General features: G+C 37.3%; 1 protein-coding gene across 1 annotated transcript in view; it reads right to left on the reverse strand.

The window, feature by feature from the left end:
- The window catches only part of DGKB (diacylglycerol kinase beta), a 694453-nt gene that overhangs the window by 628594 nt on the left and 46195 nt on the right, over window positions 1–19664 (reverse strand). The window contains exon 2 of the mRNA XM_003782718.2: window positions 18365–18368. The gene's annotated coding sequence lies outside the window, so the exon portion shown is untranslated. The remainder of the gene's footprint in view (window positions 1–18364; window positions 18369–19664) is intronic.

Here is a 19664-nt window from a genome sequence, read left to right on the forward strand (position 1 = left end):
GATACAGATGGCACATTACACTCCATCTCCTGGGGCTTTAAATGTCGAGTGGAGTGCTTCAAGGACCGGGTGAAGACAGTTGAAACTAAATGATCAGAGAAATAATTGGATACCTGCTCTTGTCTGAGTCTGCTTCTCCGGCTATCTTGCTACTTCCAGAAGCTTATGATATTCTTTTAATAAAAGTTCAAATGTATGTATACTGAGACATCACAATGTGACTTGCTGCAATTACTGTTTGTTAATTAAAATATTTTTATTATAAAATTAAACTTAAAAAAAATACAGGATTAAGTGGACCAGAATCAATTTCTATTGCTTCTAACACCAAAATCTCAACTGACGATAATGGCAGTTAATTTCTTCATTCATTTGTTCTTGAGCCCCACAGCGTAGATAAATTGCAAAGTTCAAAACATACAAAAGATGAAAACAATGCTAATCCCAACAGTCTGTCCGCTTTATTGAGGGCAGGCCGAATGCCAGGCACTCTCCTAATCACATTCAGTCTTCACAAAGCAACTCTTCCAGACGGGGGTTCATAGCCTCCCCTTTTGACAAATTAGAAAACTGACACTGAGTGATTGGCATGTGCTAGGCATGAAGCAGACGGCTGGAAGCCCCACCAGTATCCATCCACCCTTGCTTCTTTAGTAATAGAATCTTATTTTTATCAACTAAAAATATACCCATCTAAATGACAACATTCCCCAGATTCCTTGGGTGATGAAGTGGCCAATGAGACGTAAGAAGATGTTGTGTAGGACAAATAGGGAGGTTCTATTAAAGGAAGTGAGAGGGAACAGCTGGCAAGTAGCCTTTTAATCTTTTTTTTTTCCCTCTGCCTTCCTAACTAAAATGTTGACATGTGAGCTGCAAATCTAGAAGTTTCTTATACTAGTAAGATAACATTAGAATGGGAGCCATGGGCTAAGGGTGATGGAGCCACGTCAACCAGGCAGGGGTGGACAAGCAGCTGACTAGGACACAAATTTGATTCACCACCTGTTTTTTGTAAAAGCAATTTATTTGGAGCAGAGACATACTCATAAAAGAAACCAGTAAGAGGGAGTTTTAGAGAAGAGTTCGAGAAAAATGATACTGGTGAGTTATCAGAGGACAAACTGTTGAGTCTCTTCTCTCTCCCAGAAGAAACCATGAGATTTAGGCATTATCCTAAATGCCTGAAATGGGAGGACGGCAAAATAACAGAAAAAACTAGCTGGGCATAGTGCACGTGCCCATAGTCCCAGCTACTCAGGAGGGTGAGGCAAGAGGATCGCTCAAGACCATGAGTTTGAGGTTGCTCTAAGCTATGACACCATAGCGCTCTACCCAGGGTGACAGAGTGAGGTTCTGTCACAAAAATAAATAAATAAATATAAAAATAAATCCACAAATCTAATCACCCTGACATTTTGGCAAAGTGTCCACATTTTTGGTTAGTGTCTTTCTCTTTCATTTGTATTGCTGCAATAGTTTCTAACTGGTCCTCCGAGCTCTCTCCTTTTCTTAACAGCTATTCCCAAATTCTCCTTGGTGTCTTTGGATGGCCACGAACTAAGATGATTCCAGAGGCCTGTCTGACAAGTTATCCACAAATAATATATTATAATAGTAATAATTAATTAATTAATCATAGCTTGTCATCCGGCTAACTGCTCCGAAATGTATTACAACCCCCCAGTTAATAGAGTGTTAGAAACTGAAATTAAAAACGTAAACTGAGACCCTACAGGTCTTTACATGAATGCTCAGCAGGCCCTCACCTCCTCATTCGATTTAAAATCGCACACTCACACACATCATCCCTCATCGCTCTTTCATTTGTTTTGAATATAACTTTCATCCTCAAATGCTTTACTTATTCTTTATTGTTTAATATATGTCTCCTGATACTAGAATCAGGTGCAATATAACTAATTTGGAGCCCTGATGGGATTTTTATAAAATGGACAAAGTAACTAAAAGCACTTCTGGCTGATTTTCATCCAGATCTCTGACTTGGATTCTGCATCCCCATCCTGTTACGGAGGACAGGGATTTGGGGGCCCTTGTTTATTGTTGCTTTGTTGTTGCCTAGAAGAATGCTTGGTACATAGTAGCAGATCAATGAATATATCTTGAATGAATTCACTTATTTTCTTTATTTTCATAAAGAAAAATTTGAGTGGGAGAGTTAGAAGGAGTCCTTGAAATGGAGAAAGAAAAAATGGTGCCTAAGAAAGAACCCATGGACAGTCACTATGGGCTTCACTTTTCCTGGAGGCCACAACTCTTTCCTTCAAGTAAATGGACACAAACAAAAGAAGCTGCACTTTCAGACACAAAGCTTTTGTAGTTGCAACAGGATGGCTTTGTCTCAAATAGTTTTTGAATTTGTTTTAAAAATACAACAAACTCCATATAAATGAGTATCACTACCAAGGGGTACCTTAATTGAGATATCAGTTAGCCAATTTGTAATAATATCACTTACACATAAGCTTTAAGCATATTTTAACATTACTTTTTACTACCTAACAAAATCACTACTTAGCTTTCTTTCATTTAGCATGACTTGGTCAACTTAGGTCTTTATTTTTTATAACAAGAACAGTGTCTCTGAATTTGTTCTTCTCACCCAACTTGCATGTTGACAAGTGGTATTTACAGAGTAATGGCCTGCCTAAGAGACTCAAAGTAAATTTTCTTTGCCTATTGGATTTGGTTTATTCTAACACTGAAATGCTCTGACTAAAACCTTTCTTGCTTACCCTTCTCCTAATGGAAGCCTTTGATTTCTCATAATTTTGGTAGTTCAAACTTTCATCAAGTGATATAACCCGGCTGAATAATAAAACTAAGAATGAGGTGCGGGTGGGAAATTGGTTTCCTAGTCAAATCTTTTAACTAGTTGAACTGACATATCATAATTCTGTGAAAAGAAAAATGTTGCATGTACAATATTAATTACACAGATATTTTCCATGCCTCAGAAGGTAATAAAAATGATAGCAGCACTTTCATTTAGTTTCTGCATTTTTCATGTATAAGTGGAAAGAACGTGACAATATTCAGTTGTGATTCCCTATGGTGCATTCACAGATGTCTTGTTCTCCTGTAAAACCAGAGGGATCCACTTTGCTGCCTTTTAGAAACCAGACTAATTCTGGCTTTCCTATCTAGTTAGTGGATATGCCACATTGCTTAATTATTAATTATTAATTATTTCTTGTTTCTGGCAAGAAATGATTATGTTAGAAGAGTTAAAGAAGGTTAATTGGTCCATTTACCAGGGCTAAAACACAATCTCTGTAATTCAGTAAAGTATCAGCCTCTTCATGAAGAAGCCATCAGGCAAATATCTAGATAAATGAATCAGATGGATCAGATGCATTATTTATTAATTAAGTATAGATTTTAAATAATTATGAGAAGTTAGCATGTCATCGCTCTACTTATGGAATAGGAGTTGGCAAATATTAAAGCACACTAAAGAGAGTATATATACAAATTTAAGGCATTATGATACCTGAAAATATTTACTGGGTCTCAAAAGTTATTAAAAAAAAAATTATAAGATAACCAATGGAAAAAGTCTTGGGGAATGCAGAGAAAGAATGCAGAGATAAAATAGCAACCATAAAATTGCTACAAGAAAAGAAGAATGGAATTAAGATGTACAATTATTTGTTAATTTTATCAATAAAAAAGGTATAAGTTTGAAGCCAGATGTCCAGGATGTAGTAATATGCTAAATGGATATGATACCTGAGCTCTTCGATCTTGTTCAGGGGGAGATGTACATTACACAAACCAATCATACAAAAAGAAAGTAATTGTAAACTGTGATAAGTTATACAAAAAAGAGACCAAAAACATCTATAAAGGAACACAACAGAAAGTCTTGATTTTAAATGAGTGATTCAAAGAGCAAAGGAAGGAAGGAAGTTTTAAGGGAAAACAAAACTATTTAAAGCAGAAGCCTAGAAAAGAGAGAAAAAAAAAACCCTACAAATATTAGAAAATTCCTAAAGAGATCAATTATGCCTGGACCCTGATGACGAAGAAGCAGAAGGGCACAAAGTATATCTGGAAAAATTAATACGAGCTCAATTATGGAGATGCACAAAGGCCATATTAAGCAATGGTATAATTTGTCCTGAATAAAATTTAAATCAATTGAAGTATTTTGCACGGGAGATTTATTTTAAAAATTGACTTATATTTTAACAACTCCACTATGATTAATGGACACAAAGGAGAGAAGAAAAGAAGGAGAAGCCCAACTAGAAAGCTGGTCTAATACTGGGTGAAACTGATGCTTTAACTAGAGAAATGGCCATAAAGATGGAACTCAAGACACAGTTTTGAAGCAGAATTTGATAATGAATAGAATACGTTGCCTACAGGATGGAAGAATCAAGATATTTGATGAGGATAGAAAAATGAGTAGAGCTATAAGTTGGCAACCCAAAGGACTTACAGGTAAATAGACAGGTGGGCAAAATAGGAAGCTAGACCTTCTGTTCTGATATGTACATGTGGTGCACATCCAGTCCATGAAAATTTGGTCAACTTAAGGAGGTGGTCAATGTAGGGAATCGGTCAACAATGGAGGTTCTATCATATTTTGTTATGTGATGTATTAAATTTGAGGTGATAATTAGACATCTGAAGGTGGCAAGATAAACTTAGGGCTAAAAAAGCAACAGCATGATATTATGCATCATCCAGAATAGATAATATTTGGGGATGTGAGAATGGATAATTCCACCAGATGAGGTAGCCAGGAACCTGGGCCACCAAGCTCTGCTTCAAGGAAGGACTTGTCATTCAGCTGCAAAGACTGTGATCAGGCAAAAGCCTCTATTTCTCCTTGTCTGCAGAAGCCAATTTAGCTTCTGAGCCAAAATCTTGTCACAGACAGGGGTCAATAATAAACGGTGATAGATGTACTAGAACTGTGCCATTTCTAGCGGATGAGGACTCCTTTAAAGGCTCATATTTGTTCCAGAGCTCCCCATTGGGCTGACTGAGAATTCATCAGATCTGCACTGTAGTCTGAAGCTATGTCTGGTTAACACTGCATCTCCCCCCTTCTTCTCACAGGTGTAAATTTTACAATTTTACAACTTTCCCTGATCAACTCTTGCTTGGTTTTTTGCCCTTGTTGATCTATCCTATAAACAATTTCTTAATATGTGTTCCCATCTCTAACTCTGTCTCAGTGCTTGTTTCCTGGTGAGGGATTCCATGTGTCAAGATCCTTGTAGGAAACAGATGGTATACTTAAGATGTGTAGTTCAGAGTTTCATAAAAAGATTAGGTCATCTGAGAAGAGCTGTCATGGTTTGGACGGTTGCCCTCTTTAAAACTTACATTGAAATTTAATTACCAGTAATAGTATTAAGAAGTGCGACCTCTGAGAGATGAAGAGGCCAGGACGGCTCCACCCTATAGGTGGGATTAATGACATTCTAAATCACCAAGTTCAGCCTCATCTTTCTCTTTGCTCTTCCACCTGAAACCTTGTGCTAATGCAGAAAGAAGGCCTTTCATAGATGCTGGTGTCTTGATCTTGGACTTTCAGACCTCCAGCACTGTGACAAAATAAATAAATTTCTCTTTATTACATTACTCAGAGTTAGGCATTTTTGTGATACTAGCACAAAATGGAAAGTGAGAGGAACCCTGGCTTTATGTTGCAGGACATAACCCTCTTGGGGTGACCCAGCTAAGCACGAGATGAGGTAACAGGTTCCCTGATGTATGTTATTCTCCAAATCTCCAGTCTCCTCCAGTGCTTCACACTTACTAAACCTAACCATAAACCAGAGGGCAAAGACCATCATGATATAGTCTCACAGCACAGCCTCCAAAGCACAGCAAAAGATGAGAAAAGGACAAAGGGGAAATCTTCAGGGGCTAATACAAACTATCTAGCACAAGAGTTTAGTGGGAGAAAGACACCACGGACAAAGCTCCTAGGAGTTCCCAAATTTAGAGATCCGAGGTGGAAAAAGATTTCTCCCACCTCACCCTACCCGATGCCCCACAACTGCCTGGAAGAATATGACATCAATGTAGGCAACAGGAGAGAAAAGACTTTTTCACAGAAAGGACAGAAGGCACTTTTCAAAAGTCACTGGGCAATTACTTAAGATGATGTCTGAAGCATCCAGCAGCAACATGGTGGTTCCTAGTGAGCCAGCAAGAGCAACTGGTTGAACCTTTGCAGTTTAGACTGTGAAGTGCTATACAGTGGGTCTGAGTGTAAAACCAGTGTCTGTGAAAGTCATCAGCTCATTGAGAAAAGTGATTGTGAGGACAAGCAGAGAGACACAGGTAGCTATCCAAGGAGAATTGTTTTTGCTTTTTCTAAAAATTACTGAAATAAATTTCAAATTCAACGAGAGGGGTTTATTAGTGACACTGATTAAAACTTCAGGAGAGACAGAAGTTGCTCAGTATTTGAGAGTCCTTTAAAAATGGTAGAAAAGTGAGGGCCAAAATTAATATTCAGGATTACAAGTAGTTGCACAGAGTTGGTACTTAGAAAATAAAATATTTCTTGTTTATTACTGTCTTCTCAAAAACATGTAAATCTCTGTTATATGCAGCTGAGAGCTGAGTTAGGAAATGATAGGGGAAGGAGATAGCAGTGGGAAGAGATGAAAAAATTACATAAAAACATGAGGAAGTAATCTCACTAAAGGTATGTGGTAAGAACAGCAAACAGTTGAAAGCCAATTGGAGACTGCTAGTTATTAATTTAGAACTATACTCATCACTGCGCTTTTAAATTTGATGTATACACAGGCATTTAAAGGACAAATGATCATAGTCCTACATTTTTGAGTCAGATAGGCCTGCATTCTCATTCAAGCTCTCAGCTGTGTCATCCTTGTGTAAAGTAAATCAGTTAATCATCTGAGCCTCGATTTTCTTTCTTAGGAAAGTGAATAATACCACCCGCCCCACAGAGATATTAGCATTTAATGAAATAACTTGTACAACACATTACAAAGATTCTCAATAAATGCTATTTTCTGCTTGCTTCTATAAGTAAGGATTTAAGATGTATTTGTGGCATTTAAGATGAATTTAGGCATATAAGCAGTATGCATAGTGGGGGAAAGGATTGGAAATATGCAAGCCTTTGAGAAGATTATGTGGGTGGCTTAATATAAGATTCATAATTGTGTTATTTTAATCGCTGCTGACACATAAAAATTCTGAAAAAAAATGCAAGGGAAATCTTTGGTGATGCAAAACAGGGAGATATAACAAGCTTTGTATTGTGTACATTTTGTAAGATTAGGGCTTTGAACTTGGATTATTATTTTATTTTCTACTTTTTAAGAAAGTTGCTTAAAGTGAATTTTTCAATTCTCTTTTTCTTCCTGTGATTTTAAGAACACCTTTTAGAACAGAGACTGTCAGGTTGGGTGAAAATGAGGATCATGTCCAGGGACAGAATCTTCCTCAATATGAAATAATGAACGGCAAGCACTCTGGCAGATTCTATTTTCGAAGAATGCCAATAACTCTACATGACTCTTCTCACACGGTTTCCTAGAACCCTGTTATACCTCTTCAACTCACGGTGTCTAAATCCCTCCCCCTGCATGTGGGAGTAACTCTGGAACTTCCTCACAGCCGAAGTCATGCTATGCAACTTCAGTGTCTAGATTATGCAACGACAGCAGCACTTCCTTAACTTTTTTTCTTGGGATACTTACTCTTGGAAACTAGCCAATGTATCCAAAGAAGCCCAAACTAGCTCACGTAAAAAGTCTCCTTGGAGAAGCTATGTGTAGGTGTACCAGGCAGTCGTCCAGCCCAAGTCCCAGTCAACAGCCAGCACCAAGTCCCAAATATGTGGGTAGGGATGCCTTCAGATAACACCAGCCCAGGCTGGCAAGCAGCCCCTTCTCTAACCTTGAATTCTTCTCAGCTGAGGTACCAGATACTGAGGGACAGCAACAAGATAATATTACTATGCCCGTTCTGAATTCCTGACCCACCAGATCTAACAGGTGCAATAAACTGGTTGTTTTACAGCACTAACTATCGGTGGTGGTTATGTAATCATAACTAGAACAAGTTACTTAGGGCAACATTGGACACATGTTAAAAGTGACTAGAATGCTGTTGCTGTTACTGCATTTGAGCACATGCTGCACAAGGGGTGTGTGAACGTGTGTGTGTGTGTGAATGTGGTGTTTGCACGTGTGTTCTGCGCTTACTTTACTATTCTTACACTACATGGTCAGGTGCATATTGTTTATCAATCCTCATCTCCCAACTCCTTTGGAAGTTGAGTAGAAATATTTAATCTGGATTTTCTTCCAGTTAGGGACTTGACAGTCATGGACTGCTGAATAAGTGGGCATTAAAACATGAAAAAATAGAAATCCAGCGTAAGACACTGAGAAAAATACAAAGATTCCAAACCCCAAAAGAGAAAAGTCCATTTTGTAGGTCATTTCTGTTGTCTTTCTCAGGGAATTAGGCCTGTTTGTGTGTTTCAGGAAGAGTTTTCAGTGTAAGCCCAAATGAAGAAAGGCTTTGGGAAAACTCTTGCCTTCACCCCCAGGATGGTCCGCTGATTGAGGCAGAATGCTGCTCAGTGCAATTTCCTCAGTCTGTCTGACCAGAGGCTTTTTCAACAGAAACAGATACTTCTCAGAATGTTGATTATTACAAGTTAATGAATTTATCTTTACTAATTTCTACACTCAGATTTAAGAAGGCAGAAACTCACTAAAATATTCTCCGACAAAGAACTCCTTTCCCAAGGAACTCAAGATATAATAGGGCACAAATTCAGACATTGTTTAGAATTAAGAATGCATGTCCTGGGCAGTGCCTGTGGCTCAAAGGAGTAGGGTGCTGGCCCCATATAATGGAGGTGGAGGGTTCAAACCCAGCCTCGGCCAAAAACTGCAAAAAAAAAAAAAAAAAGAAAGAAAGAAAAGAAAGCATGTGCTTACCAATTATACAATTTTCTTCTATTAATCAAAAAATTATAAATTTATTCATAGGTATTTCCTAGATATTAATGACTACTGGCAAGGAACTAATATATTCCAAATAGTTAATGCTGGGAAAATCATGTACTCTAATAGTTCAAGATAAAGTACACTATGGACAAATAAATAAATAAAGTCACTATGGATGAAGGATGGTGGGGACCTTTTTACCAAATAATGTTTGATGTCTTCTCTGAGAAACAAATAGTGCTTGTAGTAAATCCACAGCATACAACAGAGGTCTGTATTCAATGTATATACCCGAATCTAGATGTCAACAATAGAAAAATAAAATACATATTTTGGCTGTATATGGCTTTATTTTCCTCTAACAAAACCCTGCCTTAAATTTTCCACATATACCCTGTCTCATCAAAAGCACCACAGGAAAACATTTACAAGGTCATTTTCTCACATGCTGCCTCCATTGTTGCTAGAAGTGAAATATAAAATACTGCCTTTCCCTGTTTGATAACATATTAAACTTGTTTTGCTCTTTTTAAATTACCCAATGGTATAAGAGTAGAGATGCTTAACCATAAATGACAAAGCCTTTTAGAAATGAGTTTCAAAGGTTTTTTTTGAAATATTTCCATTTTTTCTCTAAAGAATGGTGATTAGTATAAATTTCACATGCCATTCTACAAGCAAATAAAGAGTGCCCTTTATTCCATTACTACACTGCAATAAAGGTACTCTATAAAGTCCATCTGCATATGGCATCCTTTAATTGGTCTTTATTTCCTATTGGATAATGTCCAATTTGCAAAGTTACCCTTATATAATTCGACCATGAACTCTACACTGGTTAAACTTAATGACATTTTGGTAAGGTAACTGTGGAGCTGAATCTGTCCTAAAACTGTCATTTTGATATTTAAATCTTTATACATGAATTTCATCTTGGGCAACATGATAATACAAGTGTTCTTAGAAGAACTATATCTGTTTTGTAAAGCTCACAGAGCCTGCCATATAATGCATGTTTATTATAGTAGATGACTGAACTGATAGAGGTATCATTTTTATGTGCTATACTTTTATTCTTCATCTATAGAAGTTTACAGAATTAAAAATAATTGACTAATAAAATTAGTCTATTGTGCATGTCACTTGGCATACAGAAAAAAGAGAAAAAAACATGTAAAAGTTTGTATAACTAAAGCATGAATTAACAAAAATGAATCAAATTCTCAACTGCAATAATTCATGACAGGGTGTAATGCATTGGAAAGAACCCAAGGGGCACCCTTCAAAAGAACAGAAACCCTGAGTAACTGAGCCATATTACAAAGATTTTAATGTAGGTTTCTAAAAAAAGGTACTAAAAATAAATTACTCTTTTTAAGACAAATTCAAGGTGTGAAATGAGGTTTTAATATTTTAAATCAGGCCTATCTCAAAAAAGACTGGTGTGCAGCAGCTGCTGTTTGTAGATCAGCAGAGAAATAGCATGCCTCAGCCTCTCCTGGTTAGAGTGACCTAAATTTAGCAGCACTTGGAAATCCAGGGAGAGCCTAAATCACACCTTGAGATTGACTTTCAACTAACAGATTTCTTTTTCAAGGTTCTTTCAGAGGGAGGATATGTATCCCTTTCATTTAGACATACAGTTTTAACCTTGAGGTATTTGTTATAAATACCCATCCAGGTCATACTATAAAAGGGTAAAGAATTGAAAATTTCATTACGTAAATCTATATTTCCATTGCCCAACAGACATAGCTGATCCCCAACACAAATAAGCCCACACACATGCCTGCAGCTGTGTGCACACACACATGCACACACACAGAGCTACCCATACACACATATGCATATGCATGCTTTTTTGTCAGAGATTGATTCAGCATTTTGCCTTTCTCAGTTGTAAGTGATTAAGCTCCTTAAGTAAATTTTCAAATATTGTTTTACTTACCAAAAGATACTTTTGAGTATAATGTTTTTGGAAAAGCTTAGATTTTTTTTCCATACTTAATTCTTGTTCTTATTATAGTTCCCATTTTTTTCTTTTCTTTTTAAAATGTCTGATGTTATGAGGGTATAAACAATTAGGTTGTGATGTTTATATTTTTTGGATAATGTCCCTGTTGTAGGAGTGTCTTGCACCAAAGAGGTGTGCCCATTAGGCACCCTCACATTGTGCCCATTAGGTAGGAGCACGCCAATCTCCCTCCCTCCTACTCCTCCCAACTTGAACTGACTTGAGTTTTTCTCTTGTGTGGGTGTGTATTCATCCACTGGCTTCATATTATTTTTAAGTAGATTGGATTCTTCCTTCTCCATTCTTGTGATACTTTACTAAGAAGAATGTGTTCAACTCTATCCAGGTTAATTACAAATGAAGTAAAGTTTCCATGTTTATTTAAGGCTGAATAGTATAGTCATACATATTCCATGATATACATATACCATAGATTATTAATCCATTTCTTGGCTAATGGGCATTTAGGTTGTTTCTACTTCTTGAAGATTAGAAATTGAGCTGCAATAAATAATCTAGTGCACATGTCCTTATGATAAAATGATTTTTTTTTTCCTTCTGGGTAGGTGCCTAGAAATGAGATTGCAGGATCAAATGGAAGGTGTATTTTAAGTTCTTTGAGGATTCTCCATACTTCTTTGCAAAGACCCTGCAGTCCCACGATGGATGCAGAAAGAAGGGAACACTTTAACACCCATTTGATGCTGGTTAGATATAACTTTTGATATGAATTCCTTTTTGCTCCTGTGAAGAGTGTGACCTCACATGCTCTTTAAAAATAGTTTAATATTCATTTTCATGCTGAGTAACAAGACATATATGATAAAAACATAAAATTTTAATATAAAATATGTGGTAAATGACCTATTTAATATTACAAAAATATTATAATGCCAATATACTAGTTTAGGTGGCCATATAGGGTGGCCATAAAGTTTGTGTGCAATTATAAATTGCACACTATTTTGAATTGCACACAAACTTTATAGCCCTGTATATGCATTATAAATAATTAACACTTTCCTAAACCTCTACAGTACATTTCAATCTCTGAAGCACATATTTCTATCAATTCTAATGACAGATATAATCAGATATGTGTGATAGAATTCAGAACACTTTTATAAAGGACTTATAAGTGAACCACTTTCAACTTACATATCTTTCCTTATTAGCCTCCTGAATCTTATTTCTTAATGTTGAAAAATTCTAGATTAAGCAGAGTGTGGCAATCTCAGCACCAAGGAATTGTCTGGGAGGCTGAGGAGGGAGAATTGGTTGAGCTCAGGAGTTCAAGCTTGCCTGAGCAAGGGTGAGACCCCAACTCATGAAAAAAATGGAAAAACCCAGCCTGGGCGCCGCAGTGAGCACCTGTCATCCCAGTGGCTTCTGGAGGCTGAGGCAGCCTGAGTCTGAGTCAGAGGTTGCAGTGAACTATGCTGCCACTGCACTATGCTCAAGGGCATAGGGTGGGACTTTGTCTCAAAAAAAAAAAAAAAAGAAAGAAAAGAAAAAGAAAAATTCTAGATTAAATTTTGAAAACTGTCTCATGGAACAGAAAATACAAAGATCATGTGACTACAAAAGTACAGGTATAACTGATCTTTTTTCAATTGATAGGCATAAATTTTTCTACACTTACAAAGACTAACACCTTTAAATTCCAGATGTTAACACGGCTGTGTATTACTTCAATACTTCCTTTACTCTTTTACTGAATCTAGAGTATATATAGTATGAACACTGTAAAGTACCACTTTATATGTTTTCAAACTTTATAAAATTTGTATCATACTATCTTTTTTTGAATCTTACATTTTCCACTTGTTTTTCAGATGTGTCTGTCTTAGCATACTTGGCACTAGTTCACAGATTGTCACTATTGAAGACTAAAAGTATTTAATTGTGTGATTATACCAGACTTATTCATCTAGTCCTCTATTAATGGAAATTTAGGTTGTATGTCTAATATTTTACTACTGAATGCAATAAACATTCCCAGAGATGTCTCTTGGACATGCATCTATGCCAGGTAATGTTGGGTTCTAGGATCTTCTTTAGCACTGGCTGCCATGCTTTTCTTCAACATGGATGCATTTTAATTTATTGCCTAAAAAATGAGTGGGGGGAATGCACTGTGGTGTTAACTCCCTTGAGTTACCCCATGTAATCCCCTCTGCTTGAGTGTGCAAAGAACCTGTGACTTGTTCCTAACCCAAAGAATAGGAGAATGGGGCTAGGGTATCACTCTATTGATTAGATTACATTATAGGGCATAGATAAAATAGTTATCAGATGGCTATCAAAATTCCTAATCAGTTGACTTTAAGTTCATCAAAAAGGAGATTATTTTAGGTATACTCAATCTAGTCAAGTGAATCTTTTAAAAGATGGTCTAGAAGTCAGAGAACTGAAGTAGTGGGGGACTCCCCCTTTGTCACTGGCTGGGAAGAGGTAGAATTCCATTAATTCTACAGCCTCAAGGAAAAACATTGTCTGACAGCCCCAGAGAGCTCTAAAGTGGGTCCCTCTTTATTCAAACCTACAGATGAGAGCACAGCCTTGAAGTCGCTGTGATTTCAGCATTGTGAGACCTTGAGCAGAGAATCCAACTATGCCCTGTGCAGAAGCCTGATCTGCAGAAACTATAAGATAAAAAAAAAATAGTTGTTTGAAGCTGTATAATTTGTGCTAATTTCTTTAAAGGGTATAAAAAATTAATACAGTGATTATGAGATGTCCCTTTGTGTTTTAATTTGCATATCTCAGCTTCTAGGACATTGAGTACCATCTCATGCATCATTCGCACACTCAGATACTATGTTTAATATATTACCTGTTTCTATCCTTTTTCCATGTTTCTACTATGACATTTTTCTTTACTCTTTTTGCATGTATACGAGGAATTCCTCATAACGTTTTTCTTTTAAGCATTATTCCGTTGCTGCAGGATCTCTGTTATTTATATTTTAAATTTTATTTCATTTAAAAGTAACAATTTTTATTTTATAATTTATTATTACTTTAATACTACCTGCAGTCCTAAGTATCTCAATTAGAAGCCACAATTAAGCAGTATGTCAGATCTCAATGATCTCATTCTGTTAGAGTGAGTTAAACACAGTCATCTTTCTAGAAAATATAAATGTCCAATGTGAATGACTCTTTGGACATAAGGTAATTGTTTACTGGACCAGTGGTTATTTAGAATTAATAATCAAAGGAAACTAGTCACATATAATAGCACTTTTTTGGTAATGCAAATGGAATATTCAGTTGTATGGTAAGAAATGGGTATGTGAAGGTGAAGTTGTTTTCTAATATTGGCCCACAATCCTCTAAAAACATATCCATAATCCACATTTAGGACTAGTTGTATTTTCAGTTGTCTCCATAAGATGCTACATCACTAGAAGTAGTCAGCGAAATAGCATTTCAATGCATTTATGATGTTGGGTCTACTTGCCATAATCAGATTGTCCACTGCAGTAGTTCAAATAATGACTAGTTAAAAGGACTTTGAATACGAACAGTAACATATATTGAAGAACATACACAGTTATTCTTTTCTCACCTTCACTTTAGTATATGAATGTACTCTGAGAAAAATAAAAATAGAACATACTTAAAGAGGTATGAGTGTTTGCAAAAACAATGGAAGACATGAGTGAAGGGGACAATAAACTTAGCATTAGATTAAGATCCCTGTGAGCATTAAGATTAAGATCCCTGTATCCCTGCGGAGCACAGACAAGATTTGTAAGTGGAGTGGCAGCTTTAGAGGGGTATACAGTAATTACTTGGCCTGCAGAATGTGGATTATCATTAGATGGCACAACACCATGAGGGATATTAAGTTGTCACGGTGTCAAATGGCAACAGATCAAGGAGTAAAGGGAAAGAGGAAGAACTATGAGATCAGAAAGCCAAGAGATATGAGTAGGAACCTTAGGGAATTGGCCAAAGATAGAGACAAAGCAAACCAAGTAAATCATCAAGGTAGTTGATAAGATCTAGCCAGCACAGAAGGGGTATAGATATTCTAAACCAAACATTCATTGAGTGACAAGTACATGTGGCTGTCATAGGTTCTAGGGAAAATAAATACAATTAAGCAGTGTCTCAGATCTTGGTGATCTCAGTCTATTAAGGAACAGTGATTTAAACACATTTATCTTGCTGTGAAGCAGACTGATGTATAACAGGATGCTTCGGAAGCACAGAGGTGGAAGTGTGATGATGACTGGGGAGATTAGGGAGAGCTACACAGAGGAAGTGTAATAAAAGTTTGACCTTGAATTATGTGTTCACCAGGAAAGAAGGAGAGACTATGAGAGAAGGCAGTGCAGGCAGGAAAAATGTCATGATCAATAATCAAGAAATTATCCAGGCTGAGTGTGGGTTGCAGAAGGATGTCAGGAACAGGAACTAAAGTCTCAGCAAAAGAGGGGGGTGCCTGGGTAAGAGATCAGACTATCAAAAAAAAAAAAAAAAAAAAAAGGAAAAGGAAAAAGGGAGGCAGAGTCTGAGGTTCCTTTTAGTCTCAGAAATAAGATTTCCCATCAAATGTGAAAACAGCCACCCTGTGTTGTTATTACTGCATTAGGTATCTCTGTTCAGAGTCAGAAACAAATTATAAATGTGAGTCGGAAGGAAGATCAGGGAGCTTGGCCTCAAAAGGTGAACCAAGAGCTAAGGAACCATTTCCTTTTCCATTCTACCAAACCACTGGATCTAATTGCAATATTCCCCAATATTTTCCTTTTCCCTCCTTTCCTGTAAACAACTGAAATGCGCAACTTCACATTCAATCATTTGTGGTAGAGCCAAAGATGCCATCTGTGTTATAATGTCTCATCTATACCTACACTAGGGACCCCTACTGAACACGGCAGGGGCCAAAGGCATACCAAAGGCCTAGACAAAAATGTAGGCAATATGACCAGGAAATTTTACCAAGAAATAAGAATTAATTAGAATTCCCGTTGACTTATTTTGCACTGTCACAAACGAGATGACAAGAAAGCAGTTTCATTAACATTGAAGTAGTGGGAAAAGTACCTCTGTATTTTCATACTTAAATGATACATTCTAATGACGGTGTCCCAAGTATTTCCCTTGTTAAATACCTTCTTTGGCTGAAAAACAATACTAAACCTAGGAGCTCCAGATAGCTGAAGTGAGCGGCTTTCTACGGGCTGGTGGCCATGGGGAGCATGGGAACTCCATGACCTTTCACACTGACTTCACCCTCTGCACCTTTTCTTTTGTATCCTTGGTAATATCCATGATAATACATCGTAGGGACTCTGGAACTATGTGAGGAGCTGCTGGAGGCCACAGTGCCTTACAGACAGCATATAACCAACCCCCCAAGAACGGCTGCCGGAGTGGACACCAACCCGGTTGGGAGGCTGCCACTTTGATTAAAGAAGGCGCTCCTGGACTTGCAGTGGACTTTCGCTTTGCAGGCATAATCATAAGGTGAACACAAATTCACAAAATCAAATTGGAAAGTTCCGATGACGGTAATGCTGCGTGCAGCCAAGGCATAAACTATGGGACGAGCACCAGGCAGAAGATGATGCCCCTGTGAGCCACTCTCACCTGGTGGGTTTGTTTACAGGCACGGAAGAAAGTAGTTCCCGAAGTACTAAGTTCATTATTTCATTATAACGTATCCTTCTGGGGAGGCTTGGGAGCCTATTGGTAAGGGCAGAACGCTGTAAGTTGGGTCATCTGTAACCAGGTACCGCCTGTTTTACATTAATAACTCAGAAGAGTCTCAGAACAAGAGATGAAGTGGTCCATTAGCTCATTTATAACAGATGCCTGGGAAAGTGAAGTTATATGTTTGCTGGGACAGCTGCCAATTTTGAAACCTGACAAGCTTAAACGGAAGCCTGAAAATCTGAGCAGCTTCACCCTGACAGACGTTAATACAAGAAAATGGACCGGACTAATTATCAATGACAAATGCGATACTAGCAATGTGGCAGTATCTTTTGAGTCGTATATTCTTTTGATATAAGGGTTACATGTTCAAAAACCAGGGCATGTTCTGTGCTGCTAAGATATATATATATGTGTAGATATTGATATGGTTATAGATATGGATATAGATATAATGTTTTCATCCATTGTTCCCGTGGAGTTTCATAACTCCCATAGTCCTTGTTATAACGTTGGGCTGCTTTAGGACTCAGGAGATAGAAACTCTCTCTGACCTTCTCCTATTCTCCCTTCATCTGCCTCAGACAGATTGTGGGTCAAAAGGCCCTCATGCCAGAGAGGCTTCTGCCGCACACCTGGAGGAAGAAATGTCACACGGAGAAGCCAGGAAGACTGAACAGATGGGCCTTGCTGGGTTTCAGTCAGGCACTCTTTGTCCAGTTCTACGTGGTTGTCAGTCATGCCTATGGAATGAAGCCTCCTTAGACCCCAGAACCACTGGGTTCAGAGAGGTTGCCGAGAGCTGGGCAAGGGGAGGTTCCTGGAAGGTGGCACCCAGGGACAGCTGCAGGCTCTGCACCCCTCTACCATACCTCACTTCATGCATCTCTTCATTCTATCCTTTGTAATATCTAGTAGAGTAAATCAGTAAACATAAAAAGAATCCTTAATGTACACTTAAAATGTAATCTAGGTTTTCTGCAATTTTAGAAATTATGAAATTTCAGAGCAGAAAGCACATACTTGAAAGAGTTTTAGATTTCTAACCTATAAAGAAGTAAACCTTTTCTTATAAGAAGAAATTTCATTTGTTCTTCATAATTACTTGCCTGTCATGTAACAAATGTTTCTTGGACCAAATTTGAACCTTGATGACGGGTCACATACATCCGTATGTCTCCCAATGTTTTTCGTTGTGTGTGTGTGTGTATGTGCTCAAGCTGACTAATAAAGTGACACCCAGGGAATTAATTTGTGAATGGCAGGCAAAAATTAACATAATGAATACAAAAATGATTTTTAAAAGGGTATTTTGGTGGAAGTTTCCAAAGACAAATATTCATTCTCTTTTTGTCACATTGTAAAATGGGGTAATATCTAAATCCTAAGCGATGAGCATTTCAACAGTAGAACATCCATCTAGAAAAAATTGCAACTAGATCCTTTTACTGTCAGTTATTTATCAGTGTTGTAGTGTCAAAGGGCACAGTTATATGTTATGTTGAAAGGTTTGCCTGAAACAATCCCCCTCTTCCTTGAGTCTTTTCCCTATCACATTGGTGTTCATGTACAGGTTCAGGGGTGAGGGGCTCTTTGAACAACTCAGTATTGGTGCAAAATAGTGGGAATATATATGCACATCTAGAAGAGAAAGCTCATGGACATAATGACCCTTTCTAAAGGTTACAGAACTCTAAATACTAACAGAATAAGTTTTCCCAGAAATTTAAAGAAGATGCCAAGTAATTCCTTCATAAATAGTGCATGCCACATTATATCCGTGGAAATTAGCTGTTACTGAGAATCATTTTCTTAGCAATGATGTGGGATGTCAGTGTACAGGGCAATCAACCTTGAAATTCAAAACTTGGATGATTTTTACAATCATTTCTTTTTAATTTTCAGGTAGCAGGCATATGTGTGTAATAAATTTTAGAACACTGGAATTTTCTGACCATATTTAGCATATATATCATTAAAATGTATTTTTTGCTATTTGTATTTTTTCCCTTTGATATTTCTGTGACCCTGAGGTGTCCAATAAGATGTACAAAGCTATTTCTGCAGTTATAAAAAGAAATATACGTACTAACTGGATTTTTTAAATATAAAAACATGTACTAAGGTTTGACTTTTGACACAATCCATTTTTAAGGAATTTCAGATACGGGTAAAAAGTTTCAAATATCATAGAGATAAGAGTTTTTTCATTATATAAAGTATTTTAATTGTGAAACATGTTGTACCCACAGGAAATGTATAAAATATATATGAAAAGTTAATAGAAAAAAATAAAATACACTCCTTAGTACTCACCAGCAAGTTCACAAAATAGAGCGTTACCAGTACCTCAGGAGCCTGTTCACCTCTCCCTAAAATCACTTCCTCTTCAAACTGTCCTTAATTGTGTTTTTATAGTTTTACCCCCATAATGCATCCCCAAACAATAAACTATCCAAAAACTAACTAACTAGTTTTGCCTGGTTTTGAACCTTATATTGATGGACTCATACTGCATTTATTCTTCCACGCCCATTTCATCTCATCGGTATTATACTTCTGAGATTGGTCTGTATTGAGGCATATGATTGAGATTCCTTCATTTTCACCACTGTGCCCTACTCCATTGTCTGACTATCTCAACATTATCCTTTTCCATTGTTGAAGGGCATTTGAGTTTCTTGCAGGTTTTGCTCTTATGGAAATGCAGAAGCTATAAACATTCCTGCCTTTGCGAGGGGATGCTTAACCATTTTCCAAAGTGTTTCCTATTTACATTCTCATCAGCAATTCTCACCCAATCCATATGAACACCAGTACTTGGTTAACATCTGGCTTCTTATGTTTAGTCAATATGATGGACGTGAAATAGTGATATGGGCTCAGCGCGTATAGCTCAACCGGCTAAGGCACCAGCCACGTACACCTAAGGTGGCGGGTTCGAATCCCCAGCCTGGACCTGCCAAACAACAATGACGGCTGCAACC

The sequence above is a fragment of the Otolemur garnettii genome, unplaced genomic scaffold (genome assembly GCF_000181295.1).
Source record: "Otolemur garnettii isolate 467f Iridium unplaced genomic scaffold, OtoGar3 scaffold00005, whole genome shotgun sequence".
Taxonomy (NCBI): Eukaryota; Metazoa; Chordata; class Mammalia; order Primates; family Galagidae; genus Otolemur; species Otolemur garnettii.